Source organism: Camelus ferus, chromosome 6 (assembly GCF_009834535.1).
Source record: "Camelus ferus isolate YT-003-E chromosome 6, BCGSAC_Cfer_1.0, whole genome shotgun sequence".
Lineage (NCBI taxonomy): Eukaryota > Metazoa > Chordata > Mammalia > Artiodactyla > Camelidae > Camelus > Camelus ferus.
Genome location: NC_045701.1, coordinates 90,708,913 through 90,722,438, shown reverse-complemented (window position 1 = coordinate 90,722,438; position 13,526 = coordinate 90,708,913). Strand labels below are relative to the sequence as shown.

At 49.6% G+C, this 13,526-nt stretch overlaps 1 long non-coding RNA gene across 2 annotated transcripts; it reads right to left on the bottom strand.

Annotated features, from left to right (window-relative positions):
- Positions 1-621: 621 nt before the first annotated feature.
- LOC106728550 lies at positions 622-13,258 on the bottom strand. Of its 2 annotated transcripts, none has more exons than XR_004320946.1 (3): positions 11,735-13,258; positions 3,580-5,221; positions 622-3,332 (listed from the first exon to the last, which is right to left on the bottom strand). It is a non-coding gene; the product is annotated as an uncharacterized LOC106728550 (long non-coding RNA). The 2 variants fall into 2 exon arrangements; XR_004320945.1 differs by having other exon boundaries at positions 5,003-5,221.
- Between the last annotated feature and the right edge of the window lie 268 nt (positions 13,259-13,526).

The window sequence follows — 13,526 nt, the reverse complement described above, 5'->3', positions numbered from 1 at the left end:
GGTAATAGCTCAAACATTAGCTCAGTTCTTTGTCTTTTGCTTAGCTGCTTTGAACCACCTCTCACCTACATGGTTATGGTGTTACCTAAAGAATTTGGGGTGCCCCTTGTCTGATTCTGTCTTTCTCAGAATTATCCCCTCACTTTCCAGTGAACTTGGTTGCCCTGAACTCTGTCCTTTTGTTCTTTAGGCCAGAAAACCTATGGGTTTTCCTTTAAAGATGTAGCCACTTCTGTGGTGACAGTTTTGAACTTCCCTCAGGCCAAAAGCTATGAAAATGGGAATTTCATCTCATGTCATTTTTTTCTTCTTTCAAACGTCAGATTCCTTTAGCATCTGCCTGCCTTTCCTTTATCTTCCAGTGGACAAAAGTCTTGTTTTATATTTTTATTCAGAATTGATAGTTGTGATCTGCAGGAGGGTTGGGTCTGCAAGAAGCTTGCTTGGCCATACTAGGAGCAAAAACCTTTCCTCTTTTCATGGAGGTTAGATACATTTTAATTTTAGATAAACTGTATGAGATTTTTTTTCCTTAAAAACAACACCTAAGCTCCTAATAAGTCAAGGTAAAAATAAATGAAGGGCTTAAGATGACCTCAGTCCCATTTGTCTAAGTCCTGGCTTACTTTTACTTTTATAAGGAAGATACTAAATACTAATTTTGTTTCAAAATTTACAGAATGTTCTGTTGCTCAGTAAGTCTTTATTGAATGCATGAGCATTATGATAATGTTTTCTGCATTTTACATATAAAACAGTCTAAAATTTAGTTTTTAGTATATACCATTTCTGTGTGTATATATACACATACATGTGTATTATATAGAGATATTCATCATAGGGGTATAGTTCTTGTTTCCATGGGTTTATTTTTTGCCTGTATGAGCTACTATTCTGATAAACATCTCAGTACATAAACCTTTGATGCCATATCCGGGTGTAGAAGAAGCCTCTTAGCCGCTCTTCCACCTCACTGACTGGATTAAACTGGTGTTTTCTACACCTTCTGCAGTGCCGCCTGCATAGGGGACTTTCACTTTTCTGCTCCCACTGTTTGGGATGTGCACTTACCAAGAGCTAATTGCGTTTGTTCCCGGAGCTGTTTATGCCGGTTGTTAACATGACTTGGTGGATTGGAATAAGACTGAAAAAAGCAAGAGGATGGTTGTTTCTATAAAAACAATACAAACGGACTTGAACGCTTTGAGGACACTCAGTAAAGTGAAGTGATAATAAGGGTAGGGACAATAAGGTGAGGGTAAGGGCAAGGCGACTGTAAATAGGTTGGGGAAAAGAATTGTAAGCCCAAGAAAGAGCATAGTGTCTTATCAATCCCTAAATATCTTGAAGTCTGTGTCTCACCTCAAAATATTAAGACCATGAATCCTATGGGCGTGGTTTACACAAGAAAGACGCCACAGAATTCTGATCAGGGGTGGTCAAAACTCCGAGAAAGGCTGTGGTCCTTCACGCAAGACTGATGATTGACTGAGTCTGTGTGGTGTGTTTTTGCTGTTGTTTATGATTTCCTTGTTTAACTGAACTGGCTGATCCCCAAAGCATGAGAAAAGCAGATTTGAATTGTATTTCCTCGGCTAAGTTCCTGGAAATGAAATTACAGTGTATTTTTTAGACTATTGATACGTGTTCCCTAACTGCCCATTAGAAAGACTGTATCCCTTCGTGTTTCCACGTGGGGCTGTTTCCTAAGTGTTAAACTTCCGTGCAGCCAGGCTGGTGTCTTCCCTCCAGCTCCCATCAGCAGCCATGTGCTGGACTTGAGTACCTGGGGCCTGAAACAGTCTTGAAAGACATCCCAGGACTGTCCTTTGCTACAACGAAATGGAATTTAATTCGTTTCCTGTTAATGGCAGACTTTCATGAATCCTAACCTTAAATGCCATAAGAGCCTGGGGATTGTTTGCCAAACACGCTAAAAATTTCATCTATCACTTTATAATATTCAGACGGTCACAATTTTGTTTTTAATGCTAGAAGGTACCATAGGGGTCAGCTTATTACATCCTTCTTTTACAAGTTGAGTCCAGAAATGAGGAGCAGGGAAGAGTGACTTGATCCAGGTCCTGAAGATTAGTGTATCTCAGCTGAGCTCAGAGATCAAGTCTCCTGACTCCTGGGCTGGTCCAGCTCACCCTGCTTCTGATGGGGAAGGGAAGCGATGCTGGAATTTATCATGTGGGGTTCTGTATTTTCAAGGGGGGAGCATGCACAGTGTTATTGGGTAATGCCTATACTATGAGCTAACATTTATTGAATGCTTAAATGTGCCAGATACTGTCTTAAGTGCTTTAGCCGGATCAAATTATCGTATTATGTATCCCATGTAAACTTCATAATGACTCTCCGAGGCCCCGTTTTATAGATAAGGAAACGGAGTGTGGAGAAACGCCTGAGGGCCGATACCGTAAGTGCTGAAATCAGCATCTGATTGCCCCCCGTCTTGCTCAGAGCCTGGATCCTTACGCATCCGACTAAAATGCGCCTACGTGTTGTAAAAATGAAAGGAAAGTAGCACTTATTATGGGTCTACTCGGAGCCTGGCATTTTGAGATATTTTACACACTTAAAAAGACGAATTTTCACAATCTCATTTTCAGTTTGAAAGCATAAATATCAAGTAAATTAAATGACTTGCCCAAGGACACAGCTAGTAGGTGGCAAAGCCAGACAGCAAACCAAGATTTGACAAACTCCGAAGCCCGTGGTCTTGTTAAAGACTGTGCAGCTGGAGCACCACCCGGATGCCTGGTTCTGGTGACCTTGGCTGCACACCGGGATTACCCAGGAGGCATTAAGAGACACTGACGTTTCCCTCCCGCCTCCACAGTTTCTGACTTAATTGGGCTGGGGTGCAGCTTGGGCAGCGGGATTTTTAAAAAGCTCCCAAGGGATTCTAACATGTAACCAAGGATGCCACCCACTGCAAAAGATTCAGATGGTTTTGGTCATACCATACGATTTCATTTCTTTGTCCAAATATGGGAATAGGGATAAATCACATAGCTAAAAGACATGTTTCTACAGTGTATCAGTTTCCTGGGCTGCCGTGACAAAGTATCACAAACTGGATGGCTTAAAACAACAAAAATGTACTCCCTTTTGGTTCTGGGGGCTAGAAATCTGCAGTTAAAGTGTCAGCAGTGCCGCGTTCCCTCTGACATCTCCGGAAGACTCCTTCCCGGCCGCCTCCTGCACGCGGGTGGTGGCATCAGTCCGTAGCTTGTCGTTGCCTCACTCCTATCTCAGTCTCAGTCTTTACGTGGCCTCTTCCCCTCGTGTTTCTGGGTTTCCTGTGTTTCTGTGTTGGTCTCCTTGTGAAAGAATAGAAAGTATGTCAGTTGGTCTCTGTCCCTGATTCCCAGCACAGGGCTCCAAAAAACCCTTGGAATTTCCTAAGTGATAAAAGCAGCAGGAGCATCTTTTGTTTTGGCATTTGCTCTTTGACCTGTCCCCGACACAGGGCTCCTAAACCCTTGGAATTTCCTGAGTGATGGAAGTGTCTTTTGTTTTAATGAGGCCATTCTGGGTGGGCTCCCGCGGGGGGACGGGTTCACCAACCTGGAAGTGGGCCAACCCTCATAGGGCTGGGATTTTTATGGAGGCTCCCTCACGTCGGCATGAACACGTCCACGTAGCAGGAGGCGGACACACCCCAACTCCACGGGAACAGGAACTCCTGTGCACAGGGTCCTCCCAGACCTCGCCTGTATCTGTCTCCATCTGGCTGTTCATCCGTGTCCTTTGTCATATCTTTATTATACAGTACACTGGTAAAGGTTTATAAGTGTTTTCCTGTATTCTAAGAGCTGTTCTAGTAAATAATTGAATCCAAAGGGGGAGGGGTCATGGGAGCCCCTGATTTGCAGGCAACCAGACAAAGGTTGCTGAGCAACCTGGAGACCTGATACTTTCCATCTGCAGCTGAAGTAGGGGCCACTCTCGTGGGGCTGACCTGGAACCGGAGGGGTCTGCGCTCTCTCCGGTTAGCTCAGAACTGAACTGAATTGCAGGATACCCAGCTGATGTCTCAGAATTGCTTGGTGTGGGGAAAAACAAACACACAAACCCGCACCTGATGTCAGAAGTGCTGTGAGTGTGGTAGTGGTGTGTGAGAGTAAAGGAGAGACGCACAGAAGTGAGTTTTTTTCTACCCACCCCTCTGTTTATAAGAACCCAATCTAATCCAATATGACCTCATCCTAACTAGTCATCTGGGCAAAGACACTACTTCCAAATAAGGTCACGCTCTGAGGGTCCAGGTAGGCATGAACTGGGGGGGGGGGGGGGCAGGGGGCACTGTTAAACACAGGACAAACAGGAAATTCAGTAATGTTAGATTCTTAAGGATGTGTGAGTTTCTAGGGAATGGGCAAAAGTGAAGTTCTATGACTTTTGGATCCGTCTGAATTTTTTAAAAAGCTATTTTTAAATTTCTTAAATACATCCTCCCCCACCAAAAACAAGGCATCCAGCCCTAGTAATTGCATCACTAAGTATACAAGGATCTGTATATGCCATCACCCTGTGTGTGCCTAGGTCCCTTTGGCACGTTCAGGAAGACAGGAGGCCAGGAGGCCCAGCCTGTTTGTCCCAGGTGTGTGCGAGTGTTCACAGAAGTCTGCGGAACAGGTAGGTTGTTCCAATGGGGAACTTTTGAGGAAAAACCCGTCTGATCTGCCTTCTTCTGTAAACTGACAAAAGAAATGTACAGCGCCCTTTAAAAGAGGCATCAAAGAGCTATTTACCTTCTTTCCAAATGGGGTTCATGAGATGTTACGCATGGAAGCAACCAAAATTTGGAGTTTCATTTTGGGATCATTATTTTACTCAAACATTTCCTTTCTTTTTCTGTAAAGAAACCTTGATGACACTTTCAAAGTACAGTCATTGAAAATCTGACAATCCGATTCCTTGAAGGACCTTTATAGGTCAAAATTGTATATTACCACCCCCCCCAAACTTGGAAATAAGCACCTACTACCCTGACACTGCTGTGTCCTCACACCCTCGTTCCTGTCAGGAGGACCACCTGCCAGTTACAGCTGATCCGTGAACAACACAAGTCTGAACTTCGAGGGCTCACTTGCGTGCAGAGTTTCTTCGGTTGGTTCTCTGTCTTCCCCGCTTTCTCCACTGTGCACTCAGCCTACTGCAGGTTGAAATTTCCATCCATGGTTGGTTTAATCTGTAGACGCTGAACCTGTGGATACGGAGGCCAAGTGAATTAGGCTATTTTATGTAAGAGACTGGGCATCTTTGGCTTTTGGTGTATGGGGGCTCCTGGAACAGACCCCTGTCCCCTCTTCCCCCTACTGTGGGTACAGAGCAATGACTGTACTTCTATCTAATGCTAGTCAGGCTATATAACATTTTGACAAAACCATAATTTTCATTTTAGAAAAGACAGAAAGGATTTGATTATGAGAAGTGGCAAATTCCCCTCTGAGGCTGTCACTGAGACCCGCCCCCCACCCCAAGGGCAAGCTTTTTCCAGGCCCCGCTGACTTGCGATGCTTCTCTTAGCCCTGGGCAGGGACGCAGACAGATATGACTCACGGGCTGGTGATTTACCCAGGGTAAACATGAGACCTGGCACAGAATCCCATGATTGGACTCGTCGTTTTTTTGTTTTTTTGTTTTTTTTTTTTTTAAGCCTGTGAGTCTTAGTAAAACCTCAATAGCAACATTTAGGCAACTTCATAGATAATAAATCTCCATTTCCACTTGGAGAAGAATCCTGGCCTTTCTGTGTCAATGTAGCCTGCCTTAAAAAGGTTACAGTTGGATCTAACTTGTATTCGGCCGAGTCCTTAGGGAAAAATTCAAGGAAAATCAACACTTTATTCTTCAGTAAGTGCCGCAGAATCAGGCTGTCAAAGACTCATCAGACGGGTGCTATTAAGGCGTCCACAGGATGTGCGATGCTGTGACAGTATGAGGACTGGTTGGCGTGTGACGGTACCCGACGAGGAATTTGATGGCCGTTTTGCACTGGGAGCATGGAGACACCATTGTCTTGGACCACATGCCTCTTGTGGATACTGCTCAGAACCATCAATGCAGTTTAACGTGCATTATTAGCGGCAACCGTGAACACCTACCACGCCTGGCTTACTGTGGACTTTCACAGTTGCTTACTACTTAAGGATGATAGGGCTGTGAAGAGTTTTCTTTCTGTAACCTCGAAAGTCATGGAACAAAAACCCATTCCCTGCAGACAGAAATAACCAGCCAAGGAAATGCATCACTTTAAAACATGCAGAAAAAGGTATCTGTGCATCTTTTCATTCAGTGAGTTCATCAGAGACTTCCGTGAGTGGACTGGAGATGTGAAAAAGCTTTGTGTGTCTGAAATTTGCGTCCTCCTGACTCTTCGGGGCTCAGCTAAGTGCTGAGTTCATCACACATGTGTGTGCACACACATCTAGACACACACTCAGAGTGGTTAGAAAACATGCTGACACAACTGGGGGTGAATCTGGCTGATTCCAGGCAACTTAAAGTTAATGAAAGAAGCTTTCACATATGGAGGCCTGGGGAAGTCATCCTGGCTTCTCCGTGATTTGATTTGAGTTTCATGCTAACAAGAACCTGCTTGGATAGACATACATTGTACATCAGCTTTAATCATTAAAGAAAAGCCTGCATGGACCAGAAGTAAAGAACGTCCACGTTAAAAATAAATATGCCAACAATGCTGTGTCGCCTTCGATGACAAGACTCTCTTCCCAGGTGCCAAGGCCACACTGACTCACCGTGTACGTGCTGATCTTTTTTTTGAAACCTTGAAGGAATGTATCCCTGACTTGTTTGATGTCCTTTGTTCCGACAAGAATAAAACTGCTCTGAAAACCATGCTTCTCCGGAGCAGCACCGGAGAGCGGAGAGGCTGTCAGATAACCGTCTCACCTACCTGAGGCCTCTGAAAGTCTTCTTCTCTTCTGTATTAGACTCCTGTAGAGCACGCAGACTGGTGACACCAGGAAGAAACAGGCGCAGGCAGCCGCCCCAGGCCCAGCCCCGGGGGACTCCGGACAGCGCCAGCGTGGAGAGCGCAGAGGCCGGCCGGGAAGATGCCCGTCTTTCTGAGAGCCTGGCCCTCCCTCACCGACTATGAAAAATAACATCCTATCAGGGGCTGAGTGTCACTCAGGGAAATTGTGGCAACTAAGCCCAGGGACCGCTTTAAAACGTTCTTCCCTGCAAGGTGAGAATGTGCGGCAAGCTGGGGAAACTGCGGGAGCGCTGTGGCCGGGGTGCTCCCCTTGAGGCTGGCTGGTGGCCTTTGTGCCCTTGCTCGGTGGCAGTTTCAAGAAACACTTCTCTCATTTGTTTCCTCTGCAACTCACGGACCAGGGACAGCATGGCTGGCCCCTGGGCCCGTCTGTCACACGTCCTGTCCGGTTGCACCTTTGGCAGGACACCTTGTGGGCTCACTTGGAACTCCAGGCCCTCCCTCCAGGCCCTGCCCACCGGGTTGGGCGGTGAGCTGTGGACAGCAGCCTCCCTTCCAGGAAGACAGCCCCCAGGAGAGGGCTCCGGGCTCCGCCGCTTCGCAGGTGCTGGCCTCTGGGCCTTCTCTGGTTTCCATGAAGTCTCGGGGTGTCTTCAGTCACATCAAAGGGACTCATGAAATTGATTTTAACCTATTTGTGCAATACCTGCATTTTTGAAGAAGGACATGTGTCCTGAAATCAAACAGATGGGGCTGGGACAGGTATAGGATTTGTCAAGGGGCATGCGAGTCACAATCATTGCATGAAACTTGCATAGGGGGCAGCTTGAAATCGTGGGACGACCAGGGGCTCAGACCTGAGTCTGAACCTTGTTCCATCACTGCCTGTGACTTGGGCAGGTCCCTGGGCATCTCTGTGCCTCAGTGTTCTAATCTATAAAGTGGGGGTAGTAATGCACACACCTAGCAGAGACTGGAGGAGGACCAAATGGGGCTCTGAGCAAGTGCTTCATACAAGGTGACCTTTATCACTGTTACTGTTGCAGAAAAATGTGTTACAGCTCACTGTTACAGCTCAGCACTACAGCTCAGTTGTGACAGCAGCCTGGATCTGGGTGAGAAACCAAGCAGCACTGACAGCTGGAGAACTCAGGTTTATTACACTAGCAGCCCCACACAAGCTAACACTCCAAGCTCTGGACCCCCTCTATAAGTTTACACAGGCCTTTATAGGCTGCCAGTTTTACACTTTGCAACATCATATGCAAATAAAGTATAACAGAAGTTGACCAACCAGGAATAAGCTTTGTAGAAATAGACCAATCAGGAGTGAGAGAAATAACCAATCAGGAGTGAGAGAATGGACCAATCAGGAGTGAGAGAAATAACCAATCAGGAGTGACCTCCATGCAAATGAAGTACTACAAATGGACCAATCAGAAGTTAGGGAAGTGGACCAATCAGAAGTGAGAGTAATAACCAATCAGGAGTGAAGGAAATAACCAATCAGGACTGAGCTCAGGGAACCAATAGAATTTTAGGGGCAAGTAAGCCCTTTCAGAGGCAAAAAGTGAGATAGAGCCTCTGGGCTAGGGAACTGGATGGTGCCGGCACGAGAGTAGTGGCCCTGCTTGGGGGTCCTGCTGGTCTTTTTATGGGGCTTCCCGCCTCCTTACCAGCAAAATATCCTGCACAGATTCTGAAAATACTCTTGAATACTCTACCAATTGGATAAGAATGCTTCCAGCTCATCAAAGAAGAAACAGACCCACAAAAATAAATCCCCACAAACTCTTTCTGAACAACAAAGTCACGGTCCTCTGAGCTCGCCTGATCCCCTCTGACTTTGTAACAAGCCTGTTATCTCTGCAGGGAGCAGCGGGCCCTTTTGGGATGAGGCAGGCTGCAGACAAAAAGTTAAATAGATTCAAATGTAAGCAGGTCTAAAAAGAAAACAGAATTTCCTGTTAGAGGCTTAGGAAAACAATTAGAAATAAACGAGGTCAGAAGGCACAGAAAGGCAGAAAGTCAAGGAGTCTGAGGAGCAAAGGGGATGGAGAAATTCACTCACTGCTTGACTCCTTTTGCAAGGGTGAGACAGCAGAGCCCCACCCAGACTTATTCAGACCCTGTCCTTGACTCACTGGGCTCTCAGAGCTCACATCCTCTGTCTGGGGGAATTTAACCTTGCCGCTCCAAGGATGTTTGTTCTGCTGCTGGGCAGAAGGGCCTGAGTGGGCTGGGGCTGGGCCCTGCCTCTGGGTCTCTGAGAAGGTGTCAGGCCAGGAACCTCCCTTCATGTCTCACGAACAGGATTCCTCTACAGGAAGGTTGTTCTTTAAGCAGAAAGGGTGGCCGATGCTGTCCTCAGCAGCAGGGATACCAACTTTGAACCTTGATGGTCCACAGCATATTGCAAACTTGGGTACCTGCCACGGCAGATCAACATCTACACATCAAGGCTCTCTTCTCCCACAAAACATGCATTGCAGGAAAAGGAAGGACGTGGTGGATGGTAGATGGCTTTCTCTTGGGTGAGGCCCTGTTGTCCTTGGTGTTTATTCCTGGTTGGATTCAGCCCCTCTCCTTGGCCCTCAGGGTCCCTTTGCCCATGTCTAGACCACCTTGACCCCTGAGTGTCATGTGCAGGCCACCTTGTGTCATCATTTTTGGTTTAAGTCACCCAAGTGTGAACACCTTGAAGACAGGTGCCAGGTTTCAGGCACAGGCTCTGGCCCTGAGTGTGCTTGGTTATGGCTCCCAATTGAATGACAAAGGAATCTGGGCTCTCACTTCAGGGAATAGGAAGATGCCCTTCCAGAATCTTCCAAGGCATCTGAGAAACAAAGGCGGGCTGGGTTCTCACCATATTCTTTTCTTGCCTTGTCAGTGTTTGTGGCTTTTATGGCCATGCCAAGAGCAGCCTCAGAGGCTGGCAGACGCTCTGGTGTCCTGGCCGGCTCCGTGTTGTTGGGTAAAACGTAGCCTCTGTGGCCTCGTGCGAGTCCTCTGGGCCTCGCCCATTCCCTGGATCTTGGCTCCTGGCTTCTGATGTTTCTGCTGTTCAATCTTGAGGCTGAACTGCATCAACAAAGTGGAGGGAGGGTGACTGTGACACCCCTCCACCTCCCGGACCATCTGCTGGGCAAAAGCTCCCCCGGGACCCTCCCCTCCAGGATGACGCAGCATTTTGCAAAGACGCATTGCCAACTTGATGAAATGCAAGGGAGACCAAGGCCCAGGCAGACGGGCCACCCACAGTTGCAGAATGATTTAGGCAGTCGGCTGGCAGGAAAGTTGATGTCCATGGCTCTCTGTTCTGAACTTTCTGCACCACTCTGTGCTCTGGAGAAGGGAGAGACCCCCATGGCCAGCTTTGCCAGTGCAAGACGGCTCCGCAGGGCTGCCGTTCCTTGACCCCTGACCAGTGGGTATCTTCATTACACCAAAGATTGGAAGGAACCACCAAATGGGATACATATTTAAGGAAATATGCACACAGCTCAGTTTATTTTTCTTATCTGATTTTTTTTCTGGTGCAAGATGAGTACTGTTGAACACTTGGCAGCCGCCTCTCCATACTTGAGTTGTTTGTCATTTCTGGGGCTGCTGATGCTGTTATGATTTCCCTTTTGGGAGGAATTTACAGGCACATGTTGACCCAGCTGAACAGGAACAGGGAGCAACAGGAATCTGACGAACAAGGACCATCACCGACCAGAGAGGATGAATTCCCTCCTTTACCTGATGCCGCCATCAGGGGAGCCGCTCTGTGCATCGTCGGGCTGAGCCACGGACCGCGCCACAACCCCAGTCCTGACACCCAGATCCCCTCTGAGCCCGGCCTTGAGATAAACCTGCCTTTCCTTTCACCACTATCTGTATCAGCCCTGTGCTGTGTGGTCGGACTATCAGGAGAGCCAGCTCTCCGTGGCAGCTGTTGCTAGGTAAGGCACGGGTTCCCGCAGAGACCAGCCTGGGAGGGGATGGGGATGTTTGCTGGCAGAGGGCCAGGTGGTGATCGGAGGGGAAAGATGCAGAGGCCCCAGGGAAGGGCAGGAGGCAGGACCTGGCCTCCCTCTTCACCTCATCCCTGCCGCTGTTTCCTGCCTTTCCAGGTCCCTTCTGGCCTCCTCTCCCCCAAAGACCTAGCCTGTGCCTGTCTCTTCTTTACAGAGACACTTGTGCATTCATTTGCTACCTTTTCTTGACACCTCCAACCTGCCAGGGACTGGGGATCCGGAGATAAATTGTGCATGGGCTCTGCCTTCGAGAAGCTCAGGGCCCCGTGGGGGAGGCAGACCCCACAAACGATAAGCCACAGACCCAGCACGTGGCTGGTGCCTTTATGGTTGCAATGGATGCTGCCAGTACCTTGCCATATCCCTCTGCTCCACCCTGGCAGTCACCTGCTGGGCACAGTGACAGCCTCCTGGGCTTCTCTACCTAACAACTTTTTCTGGCCACTGGAGTTAACATTCCAGGAGGGACCCTAGGTTACTGAAGGTTGGGAGTCAACTGGACAATTCTTAAAAATAGTGAAAGTGGTAAATTTGATGTTTTGTGTATGGTACCATAAAAAAAAAAAAAAAAGACTTAAAGACCAGGCGTTGGGGGTGAGGCCGAGGGAGAAGGGTGACCCTTTCTCGGATGGAGTTAGGAGCCCAGCCCCAGAGCCCACGGCCTGAGTCCCTGTCCTGGCCTCCTGGTCCACAGGAAACCTCCCCTCCCAGGAGAGACCCCTTTCACGGTGCCTACCTTGGGGAGCTGCGGTCAAGAGAAGATGCCTGTTTGCTGCAAAGCAGCTCCCACAGTGAGCGGCACTGAGTTTGAGGAGAGAGCTGGCCTGGACGTCAGGGCGACCCCAGCGCTCCCCCCGCCACCCGTGTGCCGACAGTTCCCGAGCGCATCTCCCCGGGCTGGAGAAGCCTCCCCACCCGCAAACGGGGCAGGTGGCTGCCCGCTGCCCCGTCACAGGCCCGCGGCCCCTCTCGGCCCTCCGCGGCCAGCTGGCCTCCCCGCGGGCGTCAGCCCCCCAGGGGGACGGGTGGTTTCTGGACAAAAGCAGAGCTTTAAACCGAAAGAGGAACCGAGCGGGGAAATGAAAGTAAACGCTGGGTTATCGACCAGAGTGGGGGCAATGCCTCTCTTCCTCCAGATTCCTGTGTAACCTTCAGGCCCCGTTCCAGCCTGCCGCTCGGCCCCCTCGGCCCCTCGGCCTGGCGGTAAGTTGTCCCCAGGCCGCTCTTTGGAAGGGGCTGAGAACTACAGCCGATGCTTTACAGCGGCTCGCTCTGAACTTTCCCCTCTTCTTGTTTGCTGAAACGCACTGTTTTCAGGAAATCCATGTGGTGAGGCAGGACTCCGCAATGACAGTCCTGGGGCCAAGTCCATCCCTCCACCTGTTCCTGTAAATAAAGTTTTATTGGCGCCCAGCCAAGCCCATTCACGGCCACAGCGCCCAAGGCTGCCGCAGGCTCGCACAGCGGAGGCGGCGCCCTTGCGACAGAGACCACGTGAGCGGCAAGGCCCCAAATATTTACTATCTGGCCCTTTGCTGAAAACGTTGCCAACGTTCTGTTGTAAGAGCTGCTGAAATGTTTCACTCTTTGAGGACCAGGGCACATGATTAGTGTTTTTGCCCAATTCCGACGCGCTGAAAGAGGGGACACTTCTCTCCTCTGACGTGCTCGGGGGTCGTCAGGAGGTACCGTCTCACGGAGCAACTACGAGCACCAGCCAGCATCTTGGCCAAACCGAAGAGAGGACTGAAGAAGAAGATGGCGAAGTGGTCCGTCAGAGGCCTCCTGACCTGGCAGCTGGACTCTAGGCCAGGTGTGAGGTCATCGCATTGGCAGACCTCCAGCAATCTTACCCGCATCCTTAGAAGCCTATGTGTGTGTCGCTGGGGGGAGGGCTCTTTCTGGCCGAAAGTCTTCCCAAATTCAGATACATAGGCACAGTCCGTGACACAGTTTTGCTTTGTTGCGTAATTCTCCCCAAAGTGACATGGTGCGTCTGGAGCTTCACTTACCTCCGATTGGGCCTTCCGGGTGAGAGAGGATTCAAATGTAGCCCCTTCTCTCCCCTGGAGTTTTCTGCTAAAAAACCCCGCATGATTTGCAGTCAGCTGGACCGGGGTTTCTCGGCGGCACCGCTGTCGGCGTGGGGCCGGGTGTTTCTTGGTTGGGGGAGTGCCTCGCGCACAGCGGGATACGATGCTTTGCAGCGTCCCTGGCCTCCGCCTACTCGTTGCCGGTAGTAAACACGACCTCCCCCAGCCGCCCCGGTCACGACAGCCCGGACTCTCCCCAGACGTTGCCAAAGGTCCCCTGAGGGCCGAGCTCCCCACGCCCCCGCCAGCTGGGAGCCACAGGCTTGGTCCGGGGAGGAGCCACGTGGACGCCGCTCTCCGGTGAGGGGCTCTGCTAGTGCACGTGAGGACCGGTGCTGCCGGAAGGAGCCAGAAGCTCTCCGCTCCGCTCCGCTCTGCGCTCTGAGGCGCGCGAGCGGAGAGGACTCGATGGGGCTCTTACCCGTCCGGGGGGAC